The sequence below is a fragment of the Scyliorhinus canicula genome, chromosome 14 (assembly GCF_902713615.1).
Source record: "Scyliorhinus canicula chromosome 14, sScyCan1.1, whole genome shotgun sequence".
Classification (NCBI taxonomy): Eukaryota; Metazoa; Chordata; class Chondrichthyes; order Carcharhiniformes; family Scyliorhinidae; genus Scyliorhinus; species Scyliorhinus canicula.
The window spans coordinates 83,915,297-83,939,829 of record NC_052159.1 but is presented as its reverse complement, the minus strand read 5'-3'; the positions used below and the strand labels follow the sequence as shown (position 1 = coordinate 83,939,829).

Here is a 24,533-nt window from a genome sequence, read left to right as displayed (position 1 = left end):
ACTGTTCCGGCAAGCAGAGCTGCTCATTGTAAAAACTAGGGCTATGTGCCTCCTTGGCTGTGCGTTCCCTGTTCAGGCCCCTTATTCAAAGCGAGTCGTGTTGAATAGCCATGTGTTTCTCGACACTACGAATGCCGGGAAACACACGGCTATATCTACTCACTCAGGGATTTTGTTACCTTAGGGAAAGATCCGATGTTTCCTCCCATCAGGAAAATCTAGAACTAAGAGGCACAGTTTAAAAATAAGGCATTTCCCATTTAAGATCGAGATGAGGAAGAACTTCTTCTCTCAGAGTGTCATCAGGGTTTGGAAGTTTCTTCCCCAGTGAACAGTGGTGGCTGGGTCACTGAATACGTTCAAGGCTGATTTTAAAAGAATTTTGGTTGACAAAAGATCATGGGATATGGCAGGCAGGCAGGGAAGTGGAGTAAAGATCACAATCAGATCAGCTATGATCATACTGAGTGGCGGAGCAGGCTTGAGAGACCAAATGGCCGACTCTAACTCCTATTACTTCTGTTCACCTACTGCTACTCTAATTGAAATCAACTAAGAAACCATTGGCTAAAAATTGCAAATGACCCATTCTGGTGTACAGCTCAGTGACATTTCAAATTTTCTCACATTATATAACAATCTGTAGTTTTAGCTACAAAAATTGAGATCAGGTAACATTACAACCCCAAATTCTACCATGCCTGCCCAATACAAATGTTTGTGGTAGCTGTTAAAATTATAGTTTGTCACTAACCATCATGGGAGGGATTCTCCCAGCCCCGTGCTGGGCCGGAAAAACCCCGCGAACAGGCCACGCCACCCCGACGCCGGCACGCGATTCTCCATAGTGCAGAGAATCGGCGCCGACGTGGTTGACGCGGCGCTGGTTGCGGGCTCTTCTACGTGGCCGGCTCACCGATTCTCCGACCCCTATGGGCCGAGCGGCCATAGGAAAGGAGCTGAGTCTCGGCGGCGCCGTTCTAACCTGCTCTGGGCCGGTGGGACCTTGGCGTGTAAGGAACGGGTGGTGGAGGGGGGTCCGACCCCAGGGGGGTCTTCCGATGTGACCTGGCCCGCGATCGGGACCCACCGATCGGCGGGCCGACCTCTGTCGCTGGGGGCCTCCTTTCCTAAGTGTTGGTCCCTGTAGCCCTGCGCCATGTTGCGTTGAGGCCGGCGTGTTGAAGGAGGCCACTGCGCATGCGTGTGTTGGCGCCGGCGCCACTGCGCGGGTCCTCGTTGGCGCCGGCACAACTCCGCATGCACGGATCCTGCAGCGCCCAGTTCGCACCGGCATCTGCAGCTGGAGTGGCACGTTTACGACGGCGTGGACACTCTGCTGCGGGATTGGAGAATCCCGCCCCATGTTCCTACCATGTTTGCAGCCTTGTCATATAAAACATTGGCATATTTCTGGATCCACAGCACAATCTGTGGCCAGAATTTGCCTAGTTTTGTTCAATGTTATTTTAAGGTTTCTTTTTAGGGTCAGTGACATAAGAGTGCTTCCCTCGGCTTCAACCTTGGACACCCTCTGCTTAGGGCTTCCCTCCCTCCACTGACCTTGATGCACAACTACCCCCATCTCCCAGTTACTAATTTTTCCAAAACACGTTTCCTGAGCCCTGCGTTGTACCTATTTCCCACTCTCATCCATCGGCCTCAAAATCATCCCCATCAGCTTTGGGCAAGAGTCAGCGTGAAGATATTTCAAATGAAATTGGAGTGTAACATTCTTCCAGGTTTCTTGCTGGTATTTTCGAAGGCACTTCCCTCTCAACCAGGCTCCTGCATAGTGCCCTCAAGCACTGGTTAAAACTGGGGCTTCAGTATTAGCAAAGAGCATTGGTGCAACTAATTGGGGGTAAGGCATTATATGATGGAATGGAACCAACAATGTTTTGGGTATGAAAGACCATTCCTGTGATGGATTCACTCATTTTTAATTTTTTTTTTACAAAATATTTTATTGAAGCATTTGCAATTTTCACAGTTTATCATATTAATATTTCTTAAACAACCATGTGGGCCAACACATGCAAAACACCTAAGCGAACAAAAAACAGAAAACAACGTCCCCTACTACCCCCGCCTTATTCCTTAATTACCCGTATACTAAGTTCCCTGTCCTTATCTGACATTTCCATGCCTCCTGTTTTCCTTCCCCCCCACCCCTTTTCCCCTCCCCTCTTACTGCTGCCGTCCAATTTTCCTTGAAGACATCGAGGAACGGTTGCCATCTCCGGGCGAACCCCTGAGTTGATCCTCTCAAGGCGAACTTGATTTATTTCCAGGCTGAGAAACCCTGCCACATCGCTGACCCACACACCTGCCTTCGGGGGCTCCGAGTCCCTCCATCCCAGCAAAACCCTGCCACATCGCTGACCCACACACCTGCCTTCGGGGGCTCCGAGTCCCTCCATCCCAGCAAAACCCTGCCACATCGCTGACCCACACTCCTGCCTTCGGGGGCTCCGAGTCCCTCCATCCCAGCAAAACCCTGCCACATCGCTGACCCACACTCCTGCCTTCGGGGACTCCGAGTCCTTCCATCCCAGCAAAACCCTGCCATATCGCTGACCCACACACCTGCCTTCGGGGGCTCCGAGTCCCTCCATCCCAGCAAAACCCTGCCATATCGCTGACCCACACTCCTGCCTTCGGGGACTCCGAGTCCCTCCATCCCAGCAAAACCCTGCCACATCGCTGACCCACACTCCTGCCTTCGGGGACTCCGAGTCCCTCCATCCCAGCAAAACCCTGCCACATCGCTGACCCACACTCCTGCCTTCGGGGACTCCGAGTCCCTCCATCCCAGCAAAACCCTGCCACATCGCTGACCCACACTCCTGCCTTCGGGGACTCCGAGTCCCTCCATCCCAGCAAAACCCTGCCATATCGCTGACCCACACTCCTGCCTTCGGGGACTCCGAGTCCCTCCATCCCAGCAAAACCCTGCCACATCGCTGACCCACACACCTGCCTTCGGGGGCTCCGAGTCCCTCCATCCCAGCAAAACCCTGCCATATCGCTGACCCACACTCCTGCCTTCGGGGGCTCCGAGTCCCTCCATCCCAGCAAAACCCTGCCACATCGCTGACCCACACTCCTGCCTTCGGGGACTCCGAGTCCCTCCATCCCAGCAAAACCCTGCCATATCGCTGACCCACACTCCAGCCTTCGGGGGCTCCGAGTCCTCCATCCTAGCAAAATCCGTCTCCGGGCCACTCAGGAGGAGAAGGCCAGGACATCGGCCTCCCTACCCAGCGCCGGCCCTAGGGTTGCTGGCGCCCCGGGCAAGCTGAACTTCGGCGCCCTTTGGGGGGTGCGGGGCCGAGGGGGGCGGGGGGAGGGGCGAGGGTGGCGGGGCCGAGGGGGGCGGGGGGGCGGACCCGAGGGCGGGGCGGGGGGGCGGACCCGAGGGCGGGGCAGACCCGAGGGCGGGGCGGGGAGGGCGGACCCGAGGGCGGGGCGGGGGGGACCCGAGGGCGGGGCGGGGGGGCGGACCCGAGGGCGGGGCGGGGGGGGGCGGACCCGAGGGCGGGGTGGGGGGGGCGGACCCGAGGGGGGTGAGCGGGGGTGGCGGGGGGAGCGGACCGAGCGGGGGGGGGGGGCGGACCGAGCGGGGGGGGCGGACCGAGGGGGAGGGTGGCCACCGCGCATGCGCTGGTTGGCACCGGCCCAACTGCGCATGCGCGGGACCCTAGTCTCTGGCGCCCCCTAGCACATGGCGCCCCGGGCGACTGCCAGTGTTGCCGGTGCCTTGAGCCGGCCCTGTCCCTACCCCCCTTGGCCCCTGGATCTTCCGATACCCCAAATATTGCCAGTTCTGGACTCGGAGTTATCCTCCCCACCAGGACTTCTGACTTAATGTCCACAAATCCCTGCCGGAATCCCCTCAACTTCGGACATGCCCAGAACATATGTACATGGTTAGCCTCAAAGAACCTGCTCATCCGGGCCGCCGTCATGTGGCCCTGTGGACCATCTTGAACTGGATCAACCTAAGATTCTCTTTCAGGCTTCTTCCCACAGTTCAATTTCCAGCTCTCCTCCCAGCTCCTCTTCCCACTTCCTCTTCACCTTCCTGATAGGGGCCTCTTCCCACTCCATTAACTCCTTGTATATCTCAGAAACCCTCCGCTCTCCAACCCGTTTTTTTGACATCACCTTCTCCTGAAGTCCCCTCAGGGAGAGGCGAGGAAGGCTTGGAACCTGCCTTGGAACCGACAAAGTCCCGTACCTGTAGGTACAGAAACCCGTTCCCAACCGGCAACTCAAACTTCTCTAATGCCTCCAGGCTCAGGAAATCCTCCTGAATGAAGAGATCCTCAAATCTCTCAATCCCTGCCCTCTGCCATTTCTTAAGGCCTCCATCCAGCCCCCCCGGGGAAAACCGGTGGTTGTCACAAATCGGTGATCATACTGACATCCCCTCCATTCACACTCTCTTAACATTAAAACAAAATACTGGAAATCTGAAATATAACCAGAAAATGCTGGAAATACTCAGTCGGTCCGGCAGCATGTGTGTCCAGTCCAGTTTGACGTGCGTGCAAATCCCTTAAATACCGCTATGGCTGCTAACTTGGGAGAGGACAATAATGGCGAGATCTCAGTTTGAGATCTTCCACAACCCCCCCCCCCCCCCCCCCTCCCCCTTCAATGACATAATCAGGGCGTGAATCTGACTTTCACAAATTTAAATGTATTATAATGTCCTCTATGGCTTAATGTATTACTCTCAGGCACGTGAGATGTCCTCCCCATCCCCCCTGTTGTCTTAGGTACACTGGTATAACACTGGCTGCAACTGGATACAGCTTAAATCAAAAAGATACTCCAGACCTTGAAGTTAGTTCAATCGGGTTTATTGAACGAGTAGCACAGTTAGCTCAGTTCTCTGTGAGTTTGACTCTCTGCTAACTTAAGTGTAGTTACTCTGTCTGACTGAACCAGACTAGCTCTTAGCCACGTGGTGGAGGTGTGAGATTGTAATAACACCCTTGACTGACTCTCTAGATGTTCATCAGTGGGAAGAGGCGGAGTGTGAGTGCCTTGTGTCTTTTATAGTCAGATCCCACCCCTGAGTGTCCTGCCTGCTTATTGGTCATGTCCTGTTCTCTGTGTCCATTAGCTGTTTGTCTGTGCCTGCCTGTATATCATTATGTGTGTGTCTGCATATCATGACACCCCCTCGCCCAGCTGGCTGTGTAATCGCCCCTCCTTACTCAGTTGACTGTATAATCACCCCTCCTTCCCCAACTGACTGTGGGCAATCGCCCCTCCTTCCCCAGCTGACTGTGTAATCGCCCCTCCTCCTCCCCAAACTGGCTGTGTAATCTCCCCTCCTTCCCCAACTGACTGTGGGCAATCGCCCCTCCTTCCCCAGCTGGTTGTGTAATCGCCCCTCCTCCTCCCCAAACTGGCTGTGTAATCTCCCCTCCTTCCCCAGCTGCTTGTGTAATCTCCCCTCCTCCCCAAACTGGCTGTGTAATCTCCCCTCCTCATCCCGCTGGCTGTGTAATCGGCCCTCCTCTTCGCCCAGCTGGCTGTGTAATTGTGCCACCTCATCTGAAGGTCCTCCTGCTTCTTGGATGAAGCCCAATTCCTCTGGTGCAAGCGTTGGTCATGGTCAAGATTTGAAGGCCCATTCTGTTGCTAATCTGGATTGTGTCAAATGGTGAGACTGCAGTGGAGAGAGATCCCACTCGGACCAAGGGAAAATAGAGGGGTTACACACCTGAAGGTTACATGGTGTATTGGCAAAGGCTCTGACTGATCTTGAACCTCTCTCCATTGTAAAAACAAGGAAAGAAATTCAGTTTGGGGGTCTTTGTCTGTGGTTTCCTTTACATTTATCTGTGAAAAACGTTGGACTTTTGTTTACAGTAAAGATGTATTCAAGATGCAGACTATTGAGATTGACACTTACTGGTCAAACGAGCTAGGGAGTGCTTGATGCAGCCAATCCTAAAAGTGGAAGTTGAGAGCCCTTGTATTTTAACGATGATGAAAACATTTGGAGGAATACAACAACAGGCCTTCGAGATTCAACGTTTGACTGTGAGATTCAACGTTTGACTGTAACTCGCCGAATTGAACCGTTACAACTCATCGGGGAAGAAAACATCGACGCAAATAATCGTCAGCTTCGATAATCGATGTGAAACAAGTTGTGGGAAAAACTGAAATAGTAATGGGATGTATTACGCGGGGAAGAGTCATTACCAGTCCACTATATAAATGCTGTTTCAGCATCTCCGAACTGTTTATTTACCCGAGTTTGTTTGGGGATCAGGCATTAGGTGGAGAATCCAGGTCAGAATCCATTTCAGTTATTGCATGCGACCGTGCCGAGTTGGGTGTGAGTGTCAGAGGAATGCAGTGTATTAATTAGTCTGTAGGGTGGAGACTGCAGATTGGTCAGCCCTTGCTGAATGCACTAAGATTTGTTTTTGCTTCAACATCCTCTTGACAAGCTCAACGGAGGGTTCTTGTTGCTCGCTGGCTTTGAGAAGGTAAATATTTAGCACAGGCACCAACTTAAACGTTTCTGATGTGTTATCTGTGACTTGCGATGTTTTTCCTTAGACGAAGTTTGTATTGGTGAGTCAAGTGTGCTTGTTTGATCATGAAAAGTGTTAATGTTGGATGGGTAATACTCACGGCATGTTAGTACGCATATAGGTTTACAGATTAACAGTGACGGGAGCAACAACATGTGAAAGTTAGCTTTTGACAAACTTGTTTAAAGGCACATTTATACATGTAACTTGTATGTTTGCAATGCGCACAATCTAATAGTCACTGTTCATCCAGGAAGCAGGAGGACCTACATTAGAAATAACTTTCGGAAAGAACTGCTCCTTTCTACAAGTACTTTTCCCAAACCACCCACATCGTTTTTGCATAAAGTAGGATTGTTAGCTGTGAAACTAACACCCCATTTGAACTTTTTTTTAATGAAAGTGAAATTATTTCATTTTTAACTTAATGCACCAGAGTAAGCTATTTTAGCCATGAATTTAACTATTATCTGTTTCAAATGTTGAATCTGTAATGACATGGCTCACCAATTCTGGAGTACTGTGCGGTATAGGGGAATGTTACATTATTCTGGGTTCCCTTTTAAACTAAGGTCCTTTCTGCCTTTCCAACTAGCTGCTTGCCACTGGGAGTTCTCCAGATTTCCTTGCCTTGACCAAGGCCACCAAAAAAAAATTTTAGAGTACCCAATTATTTTTTCCAATTAAGGGGCAATTTAGCGTGGCCAATCCATCTAACCTGCACATCTTTGGGTTGTGGGGGTAAATCCACACAGACACGGGGAGAATGTGCAAACCCCACACAGACTGACTCAGGGCTGGGATTGAACCCGAGTCCCCAGCGCTGTAGGCAGCAGTGTTAAGCGCTGCACCACCGTGCTGTCCCACCGAAAACAAATCTTGAACTTTTTTATTTGTTCTTGGGTTGTGTATTTCTGGTAAACACTAATTACCCTTGAGAAAGTAGTGGTGAGCTGCCTCCTTGAACTGCTGCAGTCTATCTAGTTTGGGGTCACCCATAGTACTGTTAAGATGGGAGTTCCTAGGTTTTTTTGAGCTACTGACAACGAAGGAAAGACAATATAAGTTGTCTAGGTGGTATGTGGCTTGCAGCAGAATTTGTGTGTGGTGACATTCCCATCTGCCTGCTGCCCTTGCTCTTGTGGAGGTTGTAGGTTTAGAAGGTGCTGTTGAAGGAGACTTGGCAAGTTGCTACAGTGCCTCTTTAGATAACATAGCATGCTTGATTTGATTTATTATTGTACACAGTGAAAAGTATTGTTTCTTGCATGTTATGCAAACAACGCATACTGTACATAGGGAAGAAAGGAGAGACTACAGAATGTATGTTACAGTCATGGCTAGGGTGTAGAGAAAAGATCAACTTAATACGAGGTAGGTCCATTTGAAAGTCTAATGACAACAGGGAAGAAATGTTCTTGAGTCAGTTGGTACGTGACCTCAAACTTTTGTATCTTTTTCCTGACTAAAGAAGGTGGAAGAGAGTATTATCGGGATGCGTATGGTCCTTTATTATGCTGGCTGCCTTTCTGAGGCTGCAGGAATTATAGAGACAGAGTCAATGGATGGGAGGCTGGTTTGCGTGATGGACTGGGCTACATTCACAACCTTTTGTAGTTTCCTGCGGTCTTGGGCAGAGCAGGAACCATACCAAGCTGTAATACAACAAGAAAGAATGCTTTCTGTGGTGCATCTGTAAAAGCTGGTGAGAGTTGTAGCTGACATGCCAAATTTCCTTAGTCTTCTGAGAAAGTAGAGTAGTTGGTGGGCTTTCTTAACGATGGTGTCGGCATGGGAGGACCAGGACAGGTTGTTGGTAATTTGGACACCTAAAAACCTGAAGCCCCCGACCCTTTCTACTTCGTTCCCAATTGATGTAGACAGGGGCATGTTCTCCACTACGCTTCCTGAAGTCGATGACAATCTCCTGCCAATGTGCTAGTGGTGAAAGGAGTAAATGATTTTTATTGTCAACCACTGTGTGGCATGAATGTTACTTCTCACTTAGCAGTTTCAAAATCCCTGAGCTTTGACAAAGGGTCATCTGGTCTCGAAAAGTTACCTCTCTTCTTTCCTTACAGATGCTGCCAGACCTGCTGAGATTTTCCAGCGTTTTATCTTTTGGTTGCAATAATGGAATTATGCTGTGTGCAATTTTGGTCTCTTTACTAAGGAAGGACATACTTGCCTTGGAGGGATTGCAATGCTGGTTTACTAAACTGATTCCTGGGGGTGGGGGGGGGGGGGGGGGTTGAGGGATTCAGCAGTTTAGGCTTGCAGTCTCTCTAGAGTTTAGAATTTGATATCACTGAAACATGCACCATTCTTCAGGAACTTGATGGGGGATGCTTGGGTGTCCAGAACTAGAGATCACAGTCTTTGAGTAAGGGGTCAGCTATTTGGAACTGAGGTGAGAGAAATTTCTTCATTCAAGAGATTGTAAGTCTTTAGATTCTTTATCCTAGAAAACAGTAGGTGCTTAATTGCTGAGTATATTCAAGTCAGAGATTGAAAATTAAGAAACCTAGGTTAAAAAGAATGAAATAGATCAAACGTTGTAGCTTGGGTGTTAAATTGGGGTTTTAAAATCCCTGTAGATTGTGAAATTGCGTGCTTTGAATTGTTATGCACTGAAACTGCAGGTTTCTGTCTGGATTTCCAAACAATTGTATTGTTGCTCGGATGACTAATGCCTTCATCGTACACTGACTCAGTCATATATGCGAGCATGAAAACTAAATTTGCAACTATGTTTCAAGTTATGTAAAACCAATTGAGCCTTAACTAAGATTGCCAAAATCTAGTGTAAGAATCCCTGCTGATGATAGATGCAAGGGTAACCTAGAATGCCAGTTCTTAAGAGTTTTTTCTCCATTTTGGTAAAATGTGAGGACGGATTTGCAAACAAAGGTTTAGTCTTGTTGTAATTTCTAAAATAAAATAAAGTTTATTAACAGTAAAATGCACAACAAGAAAGGTCACAATATAAAACAAAGGTCCACTTAACTAGAATAATGGCTGCACTCACTATAGAACATAGATCAGTACATCACAGAACAGGCCCTTCGGCCCTCGATGTTGTGCCGAGCAATGATCACCCTAATTAAACCCACGTAACCCATATACCCGTAACCCAACAATCCCCCCATTAACCTTACACTACGGGCAATTTATCATGGCCAATCCACCTAACCCACACATCTTTGGACTGTGGGAGGAAACCGGAGCACACGGGGGAAACCCACGCACACACGGGGAGGACGTGCAGACTCCACACAGACAGTGACCCAGCCGGGAATCGAACCTGGGACCCTGGAGCTGTGAAGCATTGATGCTAACCACCATGCTACCGGAATATTCCGGAATTAACCCCATTCCCATCTATCTATGCTCCTGAACTCAAATATCCCTTGCCACAAAGCAATCATCCCATACAGTATGACCTAAATCCAGCAAATAGTTACCACCCACGAGTTATCTTTTACAATTAGGAAGCTGCCTTTGCTTCAGTGTAGTTTGAGGTTTTCAAATGAGCAGCTTTTAGCCTGATTTCTGCTTTCCAGCTGGGTGTGGCAGTGATCACATCTGCTTTTCCAGCTGCTTCTTTCTCCTTTCCACCTCTCCTGCCAGTACAGATTTACACAGCTATGAATGCACCATATTTCCTTGTTGATCTACTCCTATCTAAATAACTTGCTTTAGAAACCAGGTTTTTAGGCGCATACTTGTGAACTGTATCCTCATGTCTCCACTTTGAACACCAAAAATTCTATACTTCTGTTGTTCCCCACTTCACTTGAGTATCTATTTACTTTCTAAGCGAAGTCGCGTATCAATACCCCTTCAGCCAGTTGCACTCTTATCAATGCCTCTTTTTATCCATTCTTCAAACTCTATTTTATCCAAACTTCTTTACTGTATCCCATTCTTAAAACTTTATTTTATTCAAGCTCTTGACATTGTTTCCAGTAGAAACAAGCCATCCAGGTTTGGAACCTGTGCAAAGGTTTGCAGGTTGCAAATTCTGTAGAATATTTATTAGGATCAGTTGAATCATATGGAAGGTATTAACAATTTTAAATGTGAATCATTTAAGGAATATTTGGTTGATTAAATGATACCACTGTCTGTCAAAAAGATGTAATAGATTTAATTATTTCAGTTATTTTTCAAACTTGTATAAGTGATATTTCTGCCCACCCTGTGCCAAACACTTCAATTCATTGTTTTACATGTGTGGCAAAGCATCCTCGAACATATTCTTCAGCAAGAAACACATCAGTACTGAAATTCAGGTCTTGTCAAACTAGATATGTAAATACAAAACAATTTGTTGCCTGGAGCTCAACTACTTTTAATTTTGTGATGGTATGCCTTGAATGAGATCTGAAACCTACTACATTAGGATCATGACCCAATTTGGTGGTGACATTCTGCAACAAAAGTGGAGATGTGCCATTTTCAACTGACTCAATTACCTCAAACACAACAAATGTTCATGGAATACACATGGTAAGGTAAAGTCGCCATAGTCCCGGATGACCATAGGCTGCATTCCCTTTTGAGGCGGAGAGCTGACTGGTGGTGATTTACCATCGCGCCTCAGTCAAGGGGCAAGGTTGAGAAGGTGGGCTTTCATGAATAACCTCAGCCGGTAGATTTAGATTTATTGTCACGTGTACTGAGGTACAGTGACAAGTATTGTTTTGCGTACAGTCCAGGCAGGTCGCTCCATACTGCAAAACAAAGAACATAAGATAAATACATGAGGATACACAATAAAAATACATAAATATAGACAGCAGGTGAAGTATATGGTACCAGATGTGATTGTCTTTTTTGGATTAGACTGAATTTGCTAGATTATCTTCTATCCAAAATCCTGGGGTATTTGTACTTGCTGACAGATGTAATGGATTTTGTTTATTGTCACGTGTACCAAGGTACAAGAATATAGAACATACAATGCAGAAGGAGGTCATTTGGCCCATCGAGTCTGTACCGACCCACTTAAGCCCTCACTTCCACCCTATCCCCGTAACCCAATAACCCCTCCTAACCTTTTTTGGTCACTAAGAGCAATTTATCATGGCCAATCCACCTAACCTGCACTTTGGACTGTGGGAGGAAACCGAAGCACCCAGAGGAAACCCACGCAGACACTGGTAGAGTGTGCAGACTCCGCACAGACAGTGACCCAGCAGGGAATTGAACCTGGGACCCTGGCGCTGTGAAGACACAGTGCTAATCACTTGTGCTGCCCGACCGTATAGTAAAAAGTATTTTTCTGCAAGCAGCTCAACAGATCATTAAGTACATGAAAATAAAATACATAATAGGGCCACACAAGGTACACAATGTAACTTCGTAAACACTGGCATTGGGTGAAGCATACAGGGGTGGAGTGTTAATCGAATCAGTCCATAAGAGGGTCGTTTAGGAGTCTGGTAAATGCAGGGAAGAAACTATTTTTGAGTCTGTTCTCAGACTTTTGTATCTCCTGCCTGACGGAAGAAGTTAGAAGAATGAGTAAGCTGGGTGGGAGGGGTCTATGATTATGCTGCCCGCTTTCCCCAGGCAGCGGGAGGTGTAGATGGAGTCCATGGATGGGAGGCAGGTTTGTGTGATGGACTGGACTGGGCTGTGTTCACGACTCTCTGAAGTTTCTTGCAGTCTTGGGCCGAGCAGTTGCCATACCAGGCTGTGATGCAGACAGATAGGATGCTTTCTATGGTGCATCTGTAAAAGTTGGTAAGAGTTAATGTGGACATGCCGAATTTCCATAGTTTCCTGAATAGGTGCTGTTGTGCTTTCTTGGTGGAAACGTTAACGTGGGTGGACCAGGACAGATTTTTGGAGATGTGTACCCCCAGGAATTTGAAACTGCAACTATCTCCACCTCGACCCCGTTGACATTAGAATTAGAATTAGAACAGTACAGCACAGAACAGGCCCTTCGGCCCTCGATGTTGTGCCGAGCAATGATCACCCTACTCAAGCCCACGTATCTACCCTATACCAGTAACCCAACAACCCCCATTAACCTTATTTTTTAGGACACTAAGGGCAATTTAGCCTGGCCAATCCACCTAACCCGCACATCTTTGGACTGTGGGAGGAAACCGGAGCACCCGGAGGAAACCCACGCACACACGGGGAGGACGTGCAGACTCCGCACAGACAGTGACCCAGCCGGGAATCAAACCTGGGACCCTGGAGCTGTGAAGCATTGATGCTAACCACCATGCTACCGTGCTGCCCCTATATTGACAGGGGTGTGTACAGTACTTGAAGTCAATGACCAGCTCTTTAGTTTTGCTGGCATTGAGGGATAGATTGTTGTTGCTGCACCACTCCATTATGTTCTCTATCTCCCTCCTGTATTCTGACTTGCCGTTATTCGAGATCTGGCCCACTATGGTCGTATCATCAGCAAACTTGAATGTGGAGTTGGAACCAAATTTTGCCACTCAGTTGTGTGTGTACAGGGAGTAGAGTAGGGGGTTAAGTACGCAGTCTTGCGGGGCCCTGGTATTTATGACTATTGTGGAGGAGGTGTTGTTTATTCTTGCTGATTATGGTCTGTGGGTCGAGGATCCAGTTGCAGAGCGAGGAGCCAAGTCCCAGGTTTGGAGCTTTGATATGAGCTTGGCTGGGATCATTGTGTCGAAGGCGGAGCTGTAGTCAATAAATAGGAGTCTGATGTAGGAGTCCTTGTTGTCGAGATGCTCTAGGGATGAGTGTAGGGCCAGGGAGGTGGCCTGGTTGCAGCGGTCTGCTGTGGACTGGTTGTGGCGGTGTGCAAATTGCAGTGGATCAAGGCGGTCTGGGAATATGAACTTCATGACTAACCTTTTGAAGCACTTCATTATGACTGAAGTCAGGGCCACCAGGCGGTAGTCATTGAGGCACGTTGCCTGGTTCTTCTTTGGCACCGATATGATGGTGGTCTTTTTGAAGCAGGTGGGGACTTCGGAGTGGAGTAGGAACAGGTTAAAGATGTCCGCGAACACATCTGCCAGCTGTGTAAACCTATTTTAAAAAGAATTGGGTCAGTGGGGTGGCAGCAATTGAATATTGTTGCATATCTCAACTTTGTGTATCAAAGGATAAATTGAATTATTCTCTGTAATTTCTGCACAGCAGACAAAATGATGAATTAGCAATAAACTAGATAATTGTAGCTTCCTTCCAATTACTCCATCATTCTAGTACAAAAATCAAATACTTGAGTTGTTTAGCATGTTTATGTTCAAGCATTTTGCCGACACACCCTTTTTAAGATGCGCTGTTAAGTACATTCTTGGAGCCGCGTCTCGTAAATGGCTGTCTCTTTGTTGACGACAAGCTGCAAATTCTTGTGTTCACATGGTAGCTGTGAAGCATTTTAAGATTACTTTCAAATGGAACATCCTTTTGAAGTATCAAAAAAATCAAATTAATGCAGGGGGAGAAAACATTGGAAGCGTTGCAAACAGATTAACAAATGCTCTCCTCTTGAAGGCATACAAATACTTGATAGTGTAGAAAAGGTTACTCTGTAAGGCAGCACAGTGGTGCAGTGGTTAGCACTGCTGCCTCACAGCGCTGAGGTCCCAGGTTTGATCCTGGCCCTGGGTCACTGTCCCAATGTTCACACATTCTCCCCATGGTTGCGTGGGCCTCACCCCCACAACCCAAAAGAAGTGCAGGCGAGGTGGATTGGCCACGCTAAATTGCCCCTTAATTGGGGGGGAAAAAAAAATTGAGTACGCTACGTTTATTAAAAAAAAAACACTATTTGAATTTAAAATCATGTTTGGAGGAAAGGAGGCAATGGAACATAGCGGTAAAATGTTAATTAAGGACTGTAGACAGAAAGTGCTTATACAAGATAAGATTAGGAAAGCAAAACTGAATCGCTTGAAGCAGTTGCAAGCTGCGATGAGACCAAATATTTCTATAAAAGGATAACCGAGATGAGCTAAATAACCTCCATTATCTGTACCTGCCTTTGCAATTGCAATATCCCATTGTAGCCAACATATCTCCTTCCCACGTCTGCACAAACTCCTCAATTTTTCAATCTATTGTCCTTTTCTTCCTGATATACATATAGTTTAAAGGTAAAGTCGCCACCATAGTCCCAGAGGACCATAGGTTGCTTCTCCTTTTGAGGGAGAGAGCTAACTGGTAGTGATTTGACCCGCGGTTCAACAGAACCTTCGACGAGGGGCAAGGTTGAGAAGGCGGGACCTTCACGAATAACACCAGCCGGTACGGGAATTAAACCCACGCTGTTGGCCTTGTTCAGCATTGCAGTTGTCCAGCCAACTAAACTAAACCGGTCTTTACTTCCAATGGATTTCTGAACATGCAATGCTTTGAGATGCGCTCTGGTGAAAGATGGCAATGGTTTTTGTAAGCTGGTCTCCTGTGCAGGTCACGTGAGAAATAAATAATTAATTCTTATACAAGGACACTCCAAATGTATGAGTTTAAAAGATGATGAAGCAAAAATGATATGTTGCTGAGAGGCGGAGGGGGGGGGGGGGGGGGAGGGTGTGGTTGTTGGGATTAATTTAAACATGATTCCTCCTCTTGCCACAGTCCATTAACAGAAAGGCATTTGGATTTTCTGTTCTATTTTTGAGTGCTGCTGTGTTTCCCAAACCCTCCATTTTAGTGTGATCCAGATTTTAAAAAATTCATAACCCCACAGCAAACTGGAGAAAGATTAATCAAAGGTTTTGTTTATTTACATACACTCAAAAATGTGGGAGGGGAGGTTGCTGCATAGCCCCCTGGGCACTTGTACAATAAAAGAGGGGTGCAGAGGGAAAGATTTGCCGAGCAAATATCATGGAGCAGGGAATTATTGTTTTGCTTGTGTGTCCAAAGCCCAGAATCAAAATCCAGATCACTAAGGTTCCACACTTAAAACTGGTACTGGACAATTTACTATTCCAGTAGAGTTGACTTCCCACAATGAGATGAATTGGTCTTCTTGGCAATGGTACGGTGGTTCCAGCAGAAAACTGTCCATTGGGTGTAGTAAGTTGCCTGGGCCGAGCCCCTTTTGGAAAATAGCAGATTGAGGTTTCTTAGTAGCATGATGCAATATTGCTGGTTTCACCAGTTAGAGGTTCATGTCACATGACTTCCACCTCCTCCACTCTGGATTTTGGCAAAGGATGTCCATCTCTTATTCTAGGTTACCGACTGTTAATGTTACAACCATTAAGTTTTAAAGGGAGGTTCACACGTTGGGATTTTGACTACATAGTTTAAACTTTCCTTCAAGGAGAGAGATAACAAGAGTGCACATTTACTGGATTTGAATACAACATTGTACCTTATTTCTGTCAGGGATGTAAACTGATTCATAGAATCATAGAATTTACAGTGCAGAAGGAGGCCATTCCGGCCCATCGAGTCTGCACCGGCTCTTGGAAAGAGCACCCTACCCAAGCCCACAACTCCACCCTATCCCCATAACCCAGCAACCTTATCCAACACTTAGGGCAATTTTGGACACAAAGGGCAATTTAGCATGGCCAATCCATCTAACCTGCACATCTTTGGACTGTGGGAGGAAACTGGAGCACCTGGAGGAAACCTACGCACACACTGGGCGAACGTTCAGACCCTGCACAGACAGTGACCCAAACCAGGAATCGAACCTGGGGCCGTCGAGCTGTGAAACAATTGTGCTAACCACTATGCTACCGTGCTGCCCCTGACTGATTGATGTCATTGGATCTCTGGAGCAATATAACAGCTTCTGTTCTCATTTCTATTTACTGATGATCTGTGGATTGGTGAGGGGAAAATGTCCTGGGTAAACAGAGCAATCTATCAGGTTCCTCCTTTTTTAGAACTATCCAAACTCTCACAATGTGTCAGTTGAAGATTGGGTTTGTTGTGTTGCCCATCACAATTATAAAAAAAAAAAATACAATGGGTGGGATTTTCCTCCCCCTCCGCAGTATGTTCTGCAGTGGCAGAAGGCGGCTCGCAGTGGCTGGGTGTGGGATATTCTGGTCCCGCCGCTGTCAACGGGTTTCCCATTGAACTCTCTCCATCCTACTGTGTAACCTGTGGTGGGGATGTGCCATCAGCAGGACCGTAGGATCCTGACAACATGAATGTCGGAAAATCCTGTATTCCTGCATGAAGGTTGGCCACTTGACTAAAGATTCCAGAAGTGTGCTGGTGGGATAGTATGCAAGTTTTCTCTTTTTTTGGAAAACCCCTGCAGCGCAGAAGGAGGCTATTCAGCCCATTGATTCTGCACCAAGCCTCTGAAAGAGCACTCTACCTCGGCCCACTATCCCGCCCTAACCCATAACCCCGCACTGATCATGGCCAATCCACCTAACCTGCACATCTTTGGACTGTGGAAGGAAACGGGGCTGGTTCAGCACACTGGGCTAAATCGCTGGCTTTTAAAGCAGACCAAGGCAGGCCAGCAGCACGGTTCAATTCCCGTACCAGCCTCCCGAACAGGCGCCGGTGTGTGGCGACTAGATGCTTTTCACAGTAACTTCATTGAAGCCTACTCGTGACAATAAGCGATTTTCATTTTTTCTTTCAGAGAAAATCCACGCAGACGCGGGGAGAACGTGCAAACTCCGCACAGCCAGTTAACCAAGACCAGAATTAAACCAGGGTCACTGGTGCTGTGAGGCAACAGTGCTAAGCACTACGCTGCCCCATTTTGATGTTCTTGAAGAGGGCAATTGTTTTACTTGGCTACTAGTAGTCATGCTTTCCTAGTATGCATTCAAAACTGGTACTACCACATGTGCTGTGATCTCATTTAATTCACCCAGCTTTAGCATGAAAAGAATCTCTGACTCGCCTGGTTTTGATACTGGTACAGAGGTCCTTTTGCACCTTGCATGAGTCTGAAAGGTCATCCTGGCATGCTCAGGAAATATCCCATCTGTGTTTTTAACATGCCTTTTAAGTGTGTCACACAGGACAATAAGGATATTATCAAACAGGAAGACCATTTATTTGCATACATTCTTTCTTTCAAAATGCTGCTTTTTTTTGTCCTATGTTTTGATTTTGCACAAAACTTTAAATAGGGGAAATGTTAAATAGCTGAGGTTGTCAATCCTTTTGACTGCCATCAAAGTTGCAAGATGTTTGTGGAGTTGGCAATTTACTAAATCCGAGATGATGAGGTGCCAGCTTTCCATAGGTAAAACATATTGCCAATGGTCAGATCTTTTTTAAAATTTAAATTTCAGTAAAATAATTCAGTGGTTTTATGTATGTTTAGTAATCACAAGGATATTGGGAGTGTGCATTGTATACCAATGCATGTATTTGATCAACTTTGTCTGGTACTTTTTTTGAACTGCCTCAATACTTGTAGTGTAATATTCAATAGTTTTTACGTTTTGTGTCAAGGAGAGGAAAAGTATATTTTATACTGCGGAGGGGGAGCATATTTTGGAGGTAGGAACAGGTACCATTCAGAAAATTGGGTGGAATTCCATTAGCCTTCATAAAATTGGGAGGAATTCCCATGTCCTCACTCTTGACATTTTTAAAAAACCCAGCATGAAGAATGGGCCATTGGTTGGATCCAATCCTTTTGGCTAATGTCATACCAGCCACTCTTGCATTGTATATGAGCAGCCGGGGCTAACTGCCTCTCTAATGTTTTCTGTGTGTATACATCTATTTGTTCCAATAAAGTTTCAGAATTACACTCTACATTTGTACACAAGGTCTAAGTGCCACTTTTGTGGTCTTATAAAGTGGTGAACAGATGTGCCGTCTCCATTCTATGCTGTACCACATTCATGATACTGTTTTCTATTTTTTGGATATCAGTGACACCGGCAAGGCTATATTTATTGCCTGACGCTGAAAATGAGGTGAAATGGTGCTTCTGTGTGTTATTGGGTGTGAAAGTCCACGATTATCAAGCAGTGATGAATAAATGATGTCTGACCTGGAGAGAAATTGAGGTGAGAGTATTCTCCGGGAATGCAGCTCTTGGTCATTATTGCAGGGAAAGAGAGACTGTTGAATGGACTTGAGTTGTTGAAGTGTGTGCAATAAGTCTTAAACACTGCATCTCCCTTGTGTGCTTGTAATGCAGGACTTTCTTGTGGCATCCAGTGGCAGGAGCATCAGTTCAGTGAATTGTTCAATCCTGCATGGCATGTTGAGTGTTGCTTTTGCTTCTTCCATCCAGGTGAATGACGAGTATTCCATTCCTTGATTTTTGAATGGCGTACTTTGTGAGGTCAGGAGGGGAACCTTTTTCATAGATTATCCATTCTCTGCCATGTTCTTGTGGCCAAGGCTCTCATTATGACTGTTCCAGTTAAACATCTGATGACATTGTTTTCAGCGATGTAGGTTTGCCAACCTCTCACTCTTCTTTTAAAGTCCACTTCTTTCATCCCTTTTAAGATATCCTTTTAGGTCAGCATCTATTTTTGATTATGTCTCTGAACTGCCTTGGAATGTCTTTCTACACTACAGGTGATATACAAATGTTTGTTTTATTGAAGGAAGTTTTACATGTGTGAACTGCTGGGGAGAGCGAGTAGAGCTACTGGCAAAGGAGCAAAGTTTATGGCAGGAATTCAGAATTGTTTTAAGAATCTGTAACCCTTTAAAAAATTTTTACAGTACCCAATTACTTTTTTCAATCAACCTAACCTGCACATCTTTGGGTTGTGGGGGTGAAACCCATGCAGACACTGGGAGAATGTGCAAAATCCACATGGACAGTGACCCAGATTCTGGATTTGAAACCGCGTCCTCAGCACCGCAGTTCCAGTGCTAACCACTGTGCCATGTGCCGCCCCAGAATCTGTAACCCTTGCGTGACTTGATAGCATTGAGTCAGGAGAGATTTCGGAAAAGTGAAGTTGACATCGTATCCATGTGGGTGTTAATGTCATGAGACCAAGCCTTGGGCCGAGACTACATTGCTGATGATGCATTGGTGAGATTTGGATAAGGTATGATTAGAACCTGAACTTGGAGCTGTATTGTTGAGGAGGAATGTGTAATCAACTGTATCCAATTAAGCAGAGGAGTTGAGGAAGGCATGAACTTTGTCTCAATACTGTGATTAGGTATATTCTAGGCTGGAGGGATTCAAAAAGGGAATGTAAGAGTTTGATGGAACCCCAAAGACTTTGCAGAGGGCAGTATGTTTTGAAATGGATTGGAGGTTTTACAGCACTGATGGATTTAAGATGACCCTTTTTGAATACAACCAGTTTGTCCAACCTCCTTTCAATCCCTGACAAAAGGAAGCCTTGGCATGGAGGCAAGGAGGGGAAGCAAAGTAATGAGGGGTCAAACGAGAAGGAGCTTTGATGATCAGGATAGAAATGGGAGGAAAACTAAGGGGGGAGGAAAGCTAAGGGGAGAATATGGTGGAGTGAGGGGGGAAAAAGGGTAGAAACAAATGCACAAATGACCCCCATCCTGGAAGCACTCATGGGCTTTTTGTACTTTGTACTTGGATTCTCCAAGCCTTCGCGCCAAATTCGCGATCGGTGCAGGGGTGGAGAATGGGCGTCGATGCCGAAATTCGGCCCAACGCCATTCCCGCGATTCTCCAGTCCCCGGAGAATTGCTGCAAATCGCGCGCGTGCGGTCTATGCACCGCGCGTAGGGGCCCATTGACAGAGGCCCCCACGGCATTCTCCAGGTGTAACTGGCCGAGTTCCCGACGGCGTGGTTCTCACGTGGTTCCACCCGTCGGGAACCCGGTCAGCGGCCGCCCTGGTGGGGAGCGGGGGATCCTTCACCGGGGGGGGGGGGGGGGGAGACCTCGGGGACGGCCAGGCTATTGATCGGGGGCCACAACTTTTTGGTGCCGGTCCGTGGTGTGGGTCCGCCATGTCGCATGGTGCGGCCGATGCAGGCCCTCGCCATGCGCATGCACGGACCTCCGACCGGAAGTGCAGGGCCCCGTATCAGCAGCTGGAGATGCGAGGACTACTCCGATGCCCTGTTTGCCCTCTCCAGGTAGGAGAATAACACTGGACTTTCTTCAGGAAAGTGAGTGATTCGCCCGCGTTTTCAAGCTGGAGTGGGGACATAGCCCCATTATTGGGGAATCTCGCCCAGGGTATAAAGATATGGGTATGGCTGGAGATTGGAGGAAATATTTAGTCAAAGATTGACCATGTGCTCCAGGATAAATCTGAAATATTAGGACTACTGTCCAACACATTTTATGAAGACAATGATTTGGAATTTGTGGTTGGAGGTGAACCAAGAGAGTTTGCAACTGACGTGGAAGAAAGCTGTTGTTGCATGGATTTTACCTTTTCAACGTTGCTTTTATGGCAGAATGCAGCAACAGTGCCATTTAGCAGGCTAAACAGCCAATCACATTGGGGAGGTGATGGTGAGTGGTTTGTTGTAGGTTAGTAATCCAGATACCCAGTGTAATGTTCTGGGAACCTAGATTCCAATCTCCATCATCTCTGTTCCAGGACATCACTGCAGGAGTTCCTCAGGGTAGTGTCTTAGGCCCAACCATCTTCAGCTGTTTCATCAATGACCTTCATTCCATTATAAGGTCAGAAGTGGGCTGTTCACTACTGATTGCACAAAGTTCAGTCGCATTCAAATACAGCCAGACCTGGACAACATCCAGGCTTGGGCTGATGAGGGGCAATTAACATTACTTCCATGCCAATGTCAATCTCTCAGAATCTACCCATCAAACCTTCACATTCAATAGCATTACCAGCACTGAATCTCCCACTATCAACACCCTGGTGGTTGTCATTGACCAGAAAATCAATTATAAATACTGTGATTACAAGTGCAGGTCAGAGGCTCCAAATATTGTGGCAAGTAACTCTCCTCCTGACTCCCCAAAGCCTGTCCATTATTTTCAAAATGCAGGAGTGTGATGCAATACTCCCCTTGCCTGGATGAGTGAAGCCTCGAGGAGTTCAACACCATCCAGGACAAAGCAACCCACTTGATTTGCACCGCATCTACAAACATCCAGTCCCTCTACCACTGACACACAGTAGTAACCGTGTGTGCCATCTATAAGATGCACCTCAGAATCTCACCAAGGCTCCATAGGCAGCACCTTCTAAACCTGCAACCTCTGTCATCTAGAAGGACAAGGGAAGCAGATACATGGAAACTTTGCCACCTGGAAGTTCTCCTCCAAGCCATGCTGTCTTGGAAATATATTGAAGGCAACTCACCACTTCAAGGGCCATTAGGAATGCTGGCCTGGCCAATGAAGCACATGTACCTTCAATGAATTAAAAAAATAAATCCTCAGACTGATACTGAGGAAGTAAATATTCTTTTTCCAAACTGCACAATAAGGTTTGGATCATATCCAAAAGATTAGGGCAGAAGATGAGTTATTATAAACTTTAAAACATAATTGATCAGAGTGGAGAAATTAGTCAGGTCCTAAGTAATTATGAAATTAATACACTGTGAACATACAGTGCAGAAGGAGGCCATTCAGCCCAGCGAGTCTGTACCGGCCCACTTAAGCCCTTCCTTCCACCCTATCCCCATAACCCAATAACCCCTGCAAACCTTTTTGGTCACCAAGGGCAATTTATCGTCACCAATCCACCTAACCTGCACGTCTTTGGACTATAGGAGGAAATCGGAGCACCCGGAGGAAACCCACGCAGGTACGGGGAGAACGTGCAGATTCTGCACAGACAGTGATCCAGCGAGGAATTGAATCTGGGACCCTGGCGCTGTGAAAGCACAGTGCTATCCACTTGTGTTACCATGCTGGCCTATCAGTAAAACCTCAGTTACACCTTGGTCAACAAGACTCCAGTTTTCTTTCCAAAACATTTTATGGTGAGACTAGACCAAAAGTGGAAATATGGATCAATCTGCGATTTCAAAAGATGCTTGCAACAACCTCTCTTGCGGTGCATCGTGGAGAAACAAGTAATCGCTGACTGCATTTAATGGCACATAGGTACCTGAAGGTGCTGTCAGCTTTACAGTTGTGGTGAAGGTGAAAGCTGATAGTTTTGTCTTCTTTGCAATCTCAACATTTGACCCATTTGAGTATAAATAAATGTGGATTTTATTTGTAAAGAGCCATGAAGTGGAGTAATGGACCCTGATTTGATTAAATCCTGTCCAACCTTATGACTGCTAAATTATCTTATTTTTCTCGAGACTAACTTGATTATTTAAGTTAAATTTTAGATAACTGAGTCTTTGACGTAAATAGCCTTTGGTTTATACTTTGTTTATTAAAAGCTTTGAAGCGTTTTTTTCATTTAAGCATCTCAGACTATTAACATTTTGGTACTGCACGCAAAGTTGTTTATCATTTTCCTTCACACAATTTTGCAAAATTTGATCATGAATATTTCTTGTTTCACTGCAATACTTGATGATTCAATTGCTGTCAATGTTTTCTCTTTGGAACATGATAGCTGATCTTGGGTGTTATTGGGTAGGGAGGATAAAATTGGATTGGGTCCTACTTCAGTATGTTGACCAATCAGCCATATCGGAAGGTGAATGAAAATTGAGAACAGCATTTGCGCTCTGCAACAATTGATTTCCTTATTTACAAGTCATTGGCGTTTGCCGTGACACCTAGCTAGTTAAATCCTGGGATCAGAATTTGTGATGTAGAAAGGCTCAAGAAGGATACGTTGGAGAAATAGTAGTGGGCCGAAAGTCAGGGGCATGACACACGGTGTCGCACCAGGCACGGATCCGAGTGGGCCGGTTAGAATGCAGGAGAGTCCAAAATCGGGAACCGTGCCAGGTGCCGATCGGTTTCTGATCCAACTAACCCACTCCTGTTGGCAAGATCTGGATCTTGTCTTAATGTGGGGAGAAACCAATAGCACCTAGTTTCCATCCCATTAAAGGGTAGGATCCCCTATCTAATGGCCTCCCCTGATCTAACCGGCTCCCCAGTGAGCATTCATGCAGATGTTCTTCAGCACACCTATTTAAAAATGTGAAGCTAGCGCAATGGCTGCTGTGGGAATCAGGGGTGAGTAGCCATCTTGAAAATCGGGCAATCAGCCCAGGGCGGGGGGGGGGAGGAAGAAACTGGGGGGGGGGAGGAAGATAATGGGGTGGAGGGGGTTGGGTAACAAGCCTTGTCCGGGGGGGAGAAAGAGCGGTATCGGGCCTGGTTTGGGGGGGGGTCAGCCGCCATCAGATGGGGGGTCACCCCTGGGCTGGGGGTGAGGGGCTCATTGCCCAATGGTCCAACAAGCCCCCTCTCCCATGAATAATGTATACTAATAATGGGGGCAACTCCAGCTGCTGCCTGTCCGCCCCGCCGAACACTGCAGGATAGAGCCCCGTCTGTGGTAACATGGTGAAGGCCACTTTAACTCCCACTGACTGTGGCAGTCAATCGTGAATAGCGTATTGGCAATATTATTAATGTGAGCACTTCACAGCTTCCAAGTGGATTACTGTGGGTAGACATGCATGTCGCAGGCGGGATGCTACTGCCTAGCATTCCAATCAGATCATGAGGTCTGGACACTTCGTATCAACACCACTGAGGCAGCAGCCAGCAAACAAACGCCCAAGAGCTGCGTGGAGGTTGTTTAGCGTTTTGCAGCACTGGGTGGCAGTCGTCCTTGTCACAGCCCGCACTGCCAACTGCTTCTACTACCTCTCAGGCGGTATTGGCTGCCCTGTGGCAGACCCCCTGGGGAACAGGGTATCCCATCTGGGCTCCACCACATCCAACAGCCTGGCCGGGTCGGCATCTCCGAATTGTGGAATGGGTGTGCGTGTCGGCATGGCTACGTTCTGTCTGGGGTTTGCTCTGCAGGATCAGTTTAAGAACTGCTCCCCCTTGTTAGCGTGGAGCTGCCGGGTGGGGTCCCGGCGAATCAGCTAGCGGGACAGTCACTTCTCGCGTGAAGCCAGTGGGGCAATACCAGTAGCAGTCTTGCCGGGTCGGCCATTGGGAAGCACCCGGCAATTCCCGCT

At 47.0% G+C, this 24,533-nt stretch overlaps 1 protein-coding gene across 9 annotated transcripts in view; it reads left to right on the top strand.

Moving 5' to 3' along the window:
- The first annotated feature begins 6,393 nt into the window (after positions 1-6,393).
- Positions 6,394-24,533, top strand: part of sytl2a (synaptotagmin-like 2a) — a 162,634-nt gene continuing 144,494 nt past the window's right edge. For 5 of the 9 annotated variants that reach the window (XM_038818132.1, XM_038818131.1, XM_038818130.1 and 2 more), the window contains exon 1: positions 6,394-6,521. The gene's annotated coding sequence lies outside the window, so the exon portion shown is untranslated. Of the gene's footprint in view, positions 6,522-18,401; positions 18,539-20,530; positions 20,568-24,533 lie in introns of those variants that run through there. The other 4 variants (XM_038818134.1, XM_038818133.1, XM_038818127.1 and 1 more) reach the window with 3 other exon arrangements.